At 58.0% G+C, this 10,538-nt stretch overlaps 1 pseudogene; it reads right to left on the minus strand.

The window, feature by feature from the left end:
• Positions 1-940: 940 nt before the first annotated feature.
• On the minus strand, positions 941-10,190 carry LOC142436087 (putative GTP-binding protein 6; annotated as a pseudogene).
• Between the last annotated feature and the right edge of the window lie 348 nt (positions 10,191-10,538).

The following is a 10,538-nucleotide window of genomic DNA, read 5'->3' on the forward strand; positions in this document are numbered from 1 at the left end:
CGCCCTGGTACCCGGACACTCTACCCCAGATTGGCCCCCTGGTGCCCAGGTTCTCTGCCCCATGTGGGCCCCATGTGCTCGGCCTCTCTGTATCAAGTGCGTTCCCTGGTTCCCAGCCTCTCTGTCCCAGGTGGGCCCCCTGGTGCCCAGCCTCTGTCCCACGTGGGCTCCTTTTTCCAGGCCTCTCTGCCCAAGGTGAACACTACAGTGGCCAGCCCCTCTGTCCCAGGTGGACACTGGGTGCCTGGCTTCTCTGGATCCCAGATGGGTACCCAGGTGCCTAGCCCCTCTGTCCCAGGTGGACACTGGGTGCCTGGCTTCTCTTCCCCAGGTAGGCTCTCTGGTGCCATGCCTCTCAGCCTCTCTGTCCTAGGTGAACCTGCTAGTGCCCAGCCTCTCTGTCCCATGTGGACACTGGGTACCTGGCTTCTCTAGATCCCAGGTGGGCCCCCTGGTGCCCAACCTCTCTCTTTCAGGTAGACCCCCTGGTGCCCAGCTTCTTTCCTAGGTGAATCCCTGAGTGCCCAGCTCACTGGTGCCCAGCTTCTCTGTCCCTGGTGGACACTAGGTGCCTAGCTTCTCTGGACCCCAGGTGGGCCCCGTGGTGCCCAGCCTCTGTCCTAGGTGAATCCCCTAGTACCTAGCCTCTCTGTCCCAGGTGGGAACAGGGTGCCTGGTGTTTCAGGATCCCAAGTGGGCCCCTGGTTCCCAGCCTCTATACCCCAGGTCGGCTCCATGGTGCCCAGGTTCTCTGTCCCAGGTGGGCCCCCTGGTGCCCAGGTTCTGTCCCTCGTTGGCCCCCTGGTGCCGGGCCTCTCTGCCCCAGGTGGGCCACCTGGTGCCTGTCTTTGTTGTCCCAGGTGGCGCCCCCCTTATGCCCAGTCTCTGCCCCAAATGGTGCCTGGGTACTCCTCTGGGAATCCCAGCTGAGCCCCCTCACTCACTGCCCGGCCGGCCTCCAAGGGGCTGTTCTCAGCTCACAAGCCACATCCACCAGGGTGGCAGTGAAGGAGACGACAAGCTCATTGGGCAGCTGGGAGGGGAAGCCGATGGTGTCCACGTACAGTACAATCAGGTGCGAGGGCAGGGAGCCCGTGTAGGCCTTCGTGTCCAGGGTGGCAAACAGCTGGTCCTAAGGCTGTGCAGCTGTGTCTCCTGTCAAGGCCTGGATCAGGCTGGTTTTCACTGGAGGAGCGACATGGCAGAGGACATATGTGCAGAGCTTAGCCCAAGAAGCTAGCCCCCATCTCCGCTGGTGCAGTGGGCTATTGTGGCTAAGCCTGGGACACCCCACACATGCAGTTGTCAGGGCCTCAACCCTTCTCCCTGCACGTCCCCGGAAGCAAAGCTGGCGGACCATTCTTCGAGCTGGCTCCAAAAGTAACAGTCTCTCTTCCCCACTGGCAATGGCTGGACAAAGATTCAGGGAGAACATGCCAGCAGCGGAAAATCCCCGGGAACTGTGGCCACAACGCCTTCCAAAAGGGAGTCTCCTCGGCCTCTCCTTGAAAAACCCACCACTCTCCTTGCTGTGTGCGACTTCCCTGGGCTACCTGCTAGACCAAGGAACCTCGTCTGGGAGCTTCTTTTCTAATAGAGTTCTGACAGCCTCTTAACTTTTTCTGTTTGTCCTCGTGCCTCAGTTTGTCCTTCTTACAAATCTGCCCTGTCCTAGAGGGTACAGGCTGCTGTGAGCCAGCACCGGTGCCATGGCGACAAAGGGTTTGGCTTTTGTAGTTGGAACTTGCTCCCAAAAGACCCCAGCGAGATCGAAGTCACTGTGGTATCTGCAAACCAATAACCAACCTGCTCACAGGTTCCATCCAATCTACAGCAATCCCATGCAAGCCTCTAACCCTGTCCACGGGGTCTGTCTGACCCAGACTGACCCCATGCAGGCCTCTAACCCTGTCCACGGGGTCTGTCAGACTCAGACTGACCCCATGCAGAATTCTAACCCTGTCCACAGGGTCTGTCAGACCCAGACTGACCCCATGCAGGCCTCTAACCCTGTCCACAGAGGCAGTGTGACCCAGACTGATCCCATGCAGGCCTCTAACCCTGTCCACAGAGCCAGTGTGACCCAGACTGATCCCATGCAGGATTCTAACCCTGCCCATGGGGCTAGTCCCACACAGACTGATCCTATACAGGGCTTCTAAACCTGTCACTGTTCACAGAAGCAGAGAGCCTCATCTTCCTCCGGAGAAAAGGCTGGTGGGTTTGAACTGCTGCCCCTGTAATGGGCAGCCCTGCACTGACCTCACACCACCACCAGGGACCCTCCTGAAATGGACACAGGAACAAAACCCCCATGGCCAGCGAGTCCATTACGACTGTGACCCCGACGATCAGGGTAGAACCGCCCTGTGGGTTTCCGAGACTGTCAGTCTTCATGGAAGCAGACGGCACAGCTCCTTCAGAGGCTGGTGGTTTGAAGCACTGACGTGATGGTGAGGGGTCCACAGCGACCCACTGGCTACTGAGGAGTTTCGTGGCAGCTGACGGGTGTGGAGGCCTCCTGGTGCCACAGACAATCCATGTACCCAGTGTGGCAATTGCTGTCCCGGAGGAGGCTGGCCCAGCCCAGGGTGACATCACCCCACCGACAGGCTCCCAGCCTGCACTGTCCCGGGCAAGGTCAATCAGCTGGCTCAGGCCAACAGGATGGTCAGGGGCTGATGTGTGCACGTAGTGGTCAGCCTTGCTTCCCAGTCCGTCTCAGTTGGGACGCCCCACAGAAGCAGAGCAATCTGACAGGTAGGTGGGGACTGCTTGTGAGGTGCCCTGTCGGGGTATGGTTCCCAAGGGCGCTTGGAAGCGGATGGTCCTAGCACTAACTCACCAAGGCCTGAGGAATCACCACAGTGGGGATGACCCGTCCTGACCACTGACTGCAGTTGCTGTGGACTACAGGTCACTCCTCACCAGTCTGTGTGCCCATGTCCCCTCATCGGTGTGTGCCCACATCACCTCATCAGTCTCTGTACCCACATCACGTCCTTGTTAGTCTGCGTGCCCACATCACATACTCATCAGTCTCTGTGCCCACGTCCACTCCTCATCACAGTCTGCGTGCCCATGCTTACTCATTACATTCTGTACCCACATCACCTCTCAGTTTGTGTGCCCATGTCCTCATCAGTCTGTGTGTCCACATCACCTCCTGATCAGTGTGTGTGCCCACATCACCTGATCACAGTCTGTGTGCCCATGTCTACTCATCACAGTGTGTGCCCATATCACCTCCTGATCAGTCTGTGTGTCCACAACCCCTCATCAGTCTCTGTGCCCACATCCCATCAGTCTCTGTGCCCACATCACCTCACCAGTCTGTGCCCATATCCCTTCATCATCACAGTCTGTGTGCCCATGTCCTCTCCTCACCACTGTGTGTCCACATCCCCTCCTCACCACAATCTGTGTGCCCACGTCACCTCGAGATCATAGTCTGTGTGCTCACGTCACCTCAAGAACAGTCTGTGTGCTCACATCTCCTCATTACCGTCTGTGTGCCCATGTCGACCCCTCAGTCTTTATTCCCCCACATCAACCCCCGTCTGGGCAGCCCTCCTCATGCACTAGTTCCTCACTACAGTTTGTGTACCCCATGACGGTGACCGTGGGGAGCTCGCGGCCCTGCAGCTGCTGGCATAGCCGTCTCCGTTTGGTGACAAGGTTCTGCAGCGTCTCCTTGATCCGTGCCCCCCTGTCCTTCAGCAGATGCTGCTGCACTTGCAGGAACATCTCCCCTGCAGCTCCCGGTGGAGGGTGGGGTGAGAGTGGCATATGCGCCTGTGTGCATGACATAATCCCGGGGTGGAGAGGAGAATGGGACCCTGGGCCTGCATGAGAGTTGTGAGCATGGAACCTATGGACGACGCCATCCCACGGCGGGGGTGGGGGGAACCATCCAGGGCATGTTCTTTGCCACCAAGTTCACATCACAACAGTGTCCTGAGCTCACCCTGGAGCAGAGGTGCCCATATCCTATAGGAGTGGTTTTCCTTATAACAGAGGAGGTGGGAAACAGAGGGGAGACGGCCACGTAGAGATGGAGGCACAGGTTGGAGAGATGTGGACACAAGCTCAGGAATGTCCAGGGGCCCCAGGAGCTGGGAGAGGCCACGAGGAAGGACCCACCCCTAGAAGCCTCCTGAGGGAGGCCAACCCTGCCCACACATGGACCTCAGACTCCAGGTCACCAGATCTGGGAGACAATGTTGTTACCTCAAGCCTCGGATTTTTGTCCCCTTGCTGTGGCCCTCTGGATGCTCGGGCCCTGAGGTGTGAACATGCCACAGGAACCCCGAGTCACCTGCACACCCACCCTCCTAGGCGTCTCGCAAGTTCCCCCTCCCCAACTCCCAAAGGGCAGGCCATAAGCACACACACCAGAGGCCATGATGTAGCGAGCCCCCACCCTGTCGGTCTACGGGAGATGGGTCCTCCTTCGGGTCGGACCTGGTGCAGAAAGAGGAGGGCATGTTGGCTGCAGAAGTAGGTCATCCCCTCGCCGCCTGTCACATGCTGCCCCATGTCCCCCATGCTGACACTGTCTGCGACGGCATCTACTGGTCAGCCTTCTCGAGGGGTGCACCACAGACAAGGGCACCAGGCCAGGAATCTGCCACCAGCACCCACAGGGTGCTCAGCAGTGAGGGTCAGCAGTCCACCCTAGGGCTTACTGCTGCCCTACACTGTTTTCTACTGTTCATGACACACCACTGCCCCACACTGTCTTCTACTGTCCATGACTCATCACTGCCACACTGTCCTCTAGTGTCCATGATGCTCTGTTGGTTGTGCTGTGTCAGAGTGGGAGGTGACAAACGCTGCCAACATCCGCCTGAGCAGGGGGATCTCAGACTTTTGGGGAAACTAACACTGAGAGAATTATGGCGAGAACTATATTCCCCAATTGTTAACAGAGGGAATCTGGAAATCTAGCATTCCCTGGTAACAAAGCCTCCACCTTGGTGAGTCAGAGCTAAGTCCAAGTACATCATCCTGCTTTAAATATCGTTCCCAGCGATTCCCCCGACCAGCTATGCTGCCTTAAAGAGAGTACAGGGTTGAGTTTAGGTCCCTACAGGAGCAGACACCCTGTTGCTACCTCTTCCTGCCCTGTCACCCAACCCCACTTGCACCTTCCCCCAATGCAGTTCTGAGGTTTCCTCACCTGTGAGTTCACCTGTGACTGTTGATGCCACCCCCCTTGTGACAGTATGTAATGATTGAATATGCATGTCTTTCGGCTACCTGTAAATATTCCAAGATAGTAAAGACAGCCTCACTTCTCTCCCACTTCCACATGGACAACCAAGAGGGGCTGAGGTGAGCATGCTACCATAAAATGTATCTGACTCCTACATTTAACCTCTCTCTTATCGTTCCTATTCTCTGACTTTACTGTAATCTTCATGTGTTATAACCGTACAACTGGGCCTACTGACCCTTTGGTTGTCAGAAGCTGGTTTCCTCTAACAAGAATCTACCTGAGCAGGGGGAATCCCAGTCTACCTGTGCAGGGGGAATCCCAGAATCTACCTAAGCAGGAGGATCTCAGAGTCTACTTAAGCAAGGGGATCACAGCCAGGGTCAGCTGCAGCCAGGCTTCCCTGGGGCAGGCGTAGCAGCTGAGGATGTACAGCACAATGGTGAAGCAGTCAAACACCTGCACGCCCCAGGCCGCCTCCAGCTCCTTCTGCAAGGGCCAAGAGGGGAGCATCTGAGGGCACAGCTGGGCACCGAACAAACCTGAGCATGTGGCAACCACCTGGGCAGATGTGCAGCTGGGTGTTCAGCACACCTGTGCAGGGGGACATGAATGAGGACATGAACACCTGGCCAAGTACACATCTGAGCAGGGAACAACCCTGGAACATGGTACACAACTGAGCAGGCGGCAAACTTGGTCGATGCAAATCTAGGCAGAGAATGCACCTGCACACCTGGGCAGGTATACACACCTGAGTAGGTGACGCACAGGCAGACCACACCCAGGCTGGTGGCCGTGGATAAAGTGGGGCTATCCCTCTGTTTGTCCCTGACTTGATCGTCCTGCTGCAGGCTCTGCCCCCCACCTGTGTCAATGGTCACACCTGGTAGCTGCAGTTGCTCGGCCCGGGTGTGTGAGTGCCTTTTGTCAGGAGGCATCCTCTCCACGTTCAGGAAGACAAACGTGACTTCTGGGGAGCCGCGGAGCTCCTCTAACGGAAAAGGACGTCACAGGAGTCTGGTGCCCTCACACACCTGCCCTAGAAGTCATTCTGAGGACAGTGGGGTGCCTCAGGGGTGCACAGGACAGCCACACAGTGGACAGAGGGGGAGTCTGGGGTCTCCTTGTAGGTGTGTGACCCCCACAGCCCTGTCAGTGCAGGCAGATTATTGGCAGCCTGTCTGACGGGGTCTGGGGAGGGGGGCTATGCCGCAGGTACGATGGTCAAGGGACCCAAGTGTCTGAGGACAGCAGGGGCCCTGGACCCACAGGTGACGAGGGGGCGCCTGCCCAGGGGCAGCGGGTGCATGGCAGCAGGTCCCACCTCCACGTCTGAGGTTCAGGGCTCAAAGTCCTGGGTTTCTGCAGGGACCGCGCTGCAGCCTATGCCAATACTGGAAAGGCTTGCCAGCTGTGGGGGGGCGGGCGGGCAGGTCGGGGAAGAGGGGTCTGCGCAGCCAACCCCCATAGCGCACCTGTCAGCTGCTCCAAGTTGCCTTGGCCAAAGACCAGCCGGCTGTCGGGCGTCTCCGTGGGCACCACCAGGCTCTCCGCCACCGACCAGCCGTCTAGCGTGTGCACCAGAGACCGACTCAGCCACGGGCCACTCTGCTGCGGCCCAAGGAAAATACGGGGCGGGGAAAAACCCGAGGGCAACGCCCCCTCTTGTTGCCACGCCCAGAAACCCCGACCCTCCAAGCCCACGGCATTCGGAGGCAACCCCGCCCCGCCTCCTAACCCTGAGAAGTCTAACTTCGGAGGCCCCACCCTGAGCATTAGGCCCGCCCCCGGGAGCCCGCCCATCCCCTCGGGTCCGCGTTGGCTTCCACGCGACCCACTCACTGTCCGGGTGGAGCAGGGACGCCCGCAAGGCGCCGGCCCGTAGCAGAGGCCCTCAGCTCAACAGCGCCTCTTCCTCGCCCCCCTCCTCCTCTCCTTCCGAAGTCTTCTGGCTCCTCTCCCGGGGCTCCGGAACGCCGCACGCAGGAACCACCCACCACCCCTGCGGCATCCCCCGCCTCGCCCAGAGCCTGGGGACTGAAGGCTGCGGGGCGGGGCGGGGCGGCCGTGAGTCTCGCGAGAGAGCCGGAGCCCACCGCGGAGGGCAGGCCGGAGGGTCATAATTCGCTTCTACAGCCGCCGGGGGCGGGCCTGTGCCGCGTCCCCATTGGCCACACCGGGTCACGTGTTCGCTGAAGCCGAAGTCGAGCCCAATGGCCCTGATCTAGAGGTGGTGGCGGGGGGGAGGGGGCTAGGTCGATGCTGTCTTCCCTAGGAGCCCAGCTTGGGGTTCCCAACTGGGGAGCATCTCAGGATTCTTGGCGGGGCAGCAGTTAAGTGCTCACCCGCTGACTGACGGTCATTTGTTCAAGCCAGCTAACAGTCCCGCTGAAACAAGACCAGGTGATCACCGGCCTTAGACACTCTGTGGGGTCTCTGTGAGTGGGAAAGGACTCGAGGGCACCTGACCATAAAACGACCTGTGTACCCACCGTGGCCCCTTCCAGAGCCCTATTGGCACCGTGGTTAAGCGCTGTAAACGGAAATAAACAGCGGCTTGAACCCAAGGTGGGAGAAAAAAACAGGCAGTCTGTTCTCATCAAGATCCTCGAGCCGGTTCGCCTCAGAGCAACCTGATGTACAAAAGCACAAAACACGGTGGGGCTGCACTATCCTCACCAGCGTTAAGTTTGAGTCCATGGCTGTAGCCGCCTGTCTGCCAAGCTCCTTGAGGGCCTTCCTCCTTTTCCCCGCCCCTCCACTTTACCAAGCAGGATGTCCTTCTCTAGGGGCTGGTCTCTCCCAACAGCATGTCCAAAGTACGCGAGACCAAGTCTCGCCATCTGATTGGAAGCCTAGGCCACACCGTGAGGCAGTTCTCTGTAACAGGGGCCACTGAGTCGGAATGAACTTGGAAGATCAGCAAGCCTCAGAAACCCATCCTCCCTTCAGGACGCCTGGGAGCCCCGAGGTGGGAGATCTGAGGGCAGCTCAGGAAGAGCTTCCCACCACTGGTGCATAGTGTGGAGTCAGCTTTCCCTTTCATGAGTGCCCCAGCCCGCTTCGAACTCGGCCCCCACAGAATAACTATGTTCCCTTCAAACTCGCCTCTCCATTTGACTAGAGAAACAAGTCCAGTGACACGCATATGTGTGAGACTTTTATATCAAGAACTAATTATGCATCAATAAAACATCCCAGCCCAGATCAAGTCCATAAGTCCAATACTAGTGAATAAGTACCTCTTCAGACTCATGCAGCCACATGCAATGCTGCAGAATGCAGGAAGATCACAGGCCAGCCAGTACAGAATCTTGTGGATCCAACATCGTTGCACACATCTCCAGGGCTCCCGGGGGTCTTGTGGCTCATCAACAAGAAGGTGGAGGCAGAGATAGAGGGGAAGTTCCCGGGACCCTCCTTATGAGGAGGCCACACCCACAAGGAAGCACCTTCAGGCTGGGATTTGATTGACAGGTAGACTCCACCCCTATCCTTCAAGTTCACAATGAATTCTGTAACGCTCACACCACTCACCAGAATAAAGGTTCATTTGTTTACGCAAATACATAAATAACAGTTTATATTAACACACTGCACTAATCCTGGAGAACAGAGAGACCATCCTTTTTTTTTTTTTTTTTAAGCAAAAGTAAGAAGACGTGTAGTGCCTGGCTGATGTGACTGTCATATGGGGTTACCAGAGAAATAGGAGCAATCTGTCTGGTCTTCAGGAACTTCAAATCCCTTAAGGAAAGAGCGTGGGGTGTGTGTGTGTGTGTGTGTGTGTGTGTGTGTGTGTGTGTGTGTGTACAGTACCAGGACCACCTGGTCAAGTTTCAGGAGTGCCTTGAACCACGCTTTAGTCAATGCAATCGTGCAGCCACAGCAGCAACAGAACCACCACCACCTCTGCCATCCAGTCCGCCCGCCCCAAACCTACTAACTCACCACCCCTGGGTGCCCTCTGTTTGAAGCAGATCAAGCCCATCAAACAGACAGAAGAATCGCATTTTCTTTGTCACGCTTAGGTTTTATTATTCACTGCCTGCCATCGTATATATGGGGATATGGGGCTGAAGGTTCAAACATACACCCTCCCTTCCCACCCTCCTCTCCCTCCTCAAGCCCTCTTCCTTTGTGAAGAGAGGTGATGGAGGGAGAGAGGGAGAGAGAGACAGAGAAAGAGACAGAAATAGAGACAGACACAGACAGAAACTTCACGCAGGAGGGCCTTCTCCAGGCTCTCAGAGGAAAGGATCGGAGTGATTGAAAGTAGGAGGGGGAGCGGTGCGGTGGTCCACTGGAGGCGCCACAGCGCGCATGCGCGCGTGCCCTAGGGGTAGCCTAGACGGCGGGGACTCCCGGTGGTTCCCCCTAGCGGCTACGAGAAGGACGACAAGATCTCTTCTCCTAGGTTGCTGGTGTACCCAACTCTCCCGTCCAGGGGCGGCCTGGGTTCCCCCCCACCCCACCCCTACACACACACACACACACACACACACACACACACACACACACACACACGCTCCTCCATTCTTTCCCTCTCCTCTCCCTCTCCTCTCCCCCTCCTCTCCCCCTCCTCTCCCCCTCCTCTCCCCCTCCTCTCCTCTCCCTCTCCTCTCCCCCTCCTCTCCTCTCCCTCTCCTCTCCCCCTCCTCTCCCCCTCCTCTCCCCCTCCTCTCCCCCTCCTCTCCTCTCCTCTCCTCTCTTTTCTCTTCTTTCCAGAGTGACCTGAGCCTACCCAGGGACAGGGAGACAGGCTTGCCCACGCGACTCTTAGTCGGGAGGGAGGGAGAGACCGGATGCACCCGGCTGGCGCGCACGCCTCCGCCAACCCGTAAGGCTGCAGGTATAACCTCGGGCCAACGCCCACGAGCTGGCGCTCTGTCACCGCCGGGACGACCCAAGTGACGCCGCCGACGACCTGGAACTCTGGGGCCTGCGACACAGGCCGCTCCGGTCCCATCGCGTTGGCGACAGAGCTCCGGAGAGAAAGTGAAAGTGACCGCTAGGTGGCGGACGACAACCGGCAGGAAGCGCGGCGGGACGAATGTGCGTCGCTAGGCGGCAAGAGCGCGTCGTCGGCCGGACAGTCGCCTAACTTAGACCCGGCCCGCCGCCGCCGTCGCCGCCGCCGCCGCCGCCGCCGCCGCCGCGCTACACACACACACACACACACACACACACACACACACACACACACACACACACACACGTGTTTGTTTGTTTTTTTAAACGAACAAAAGTACATTCAACATCCTCACAGTACTTTCTACAAAAGGTCCGAGGTCCGAGGAAGTCAGTCCTCACACAA

The sequence above is a fragment of the Tenrec ecaudatus genome, unplaced genomic scaffold, assembly GCF_050624435.1.
Source record: "Tenrec ecaudatus isolate mTenEca1 unplaced genomic scaffold, mTenEca1.hap1 Scaffold_1491, whole genome shotgun sequence".
Taxonomy (NCBI): Eukaryota; Metazoa; Chordata; class Mammalia; order Afrosoricida; family Tenrecidae; genus Tenrec; species Tenrec ecaudatus.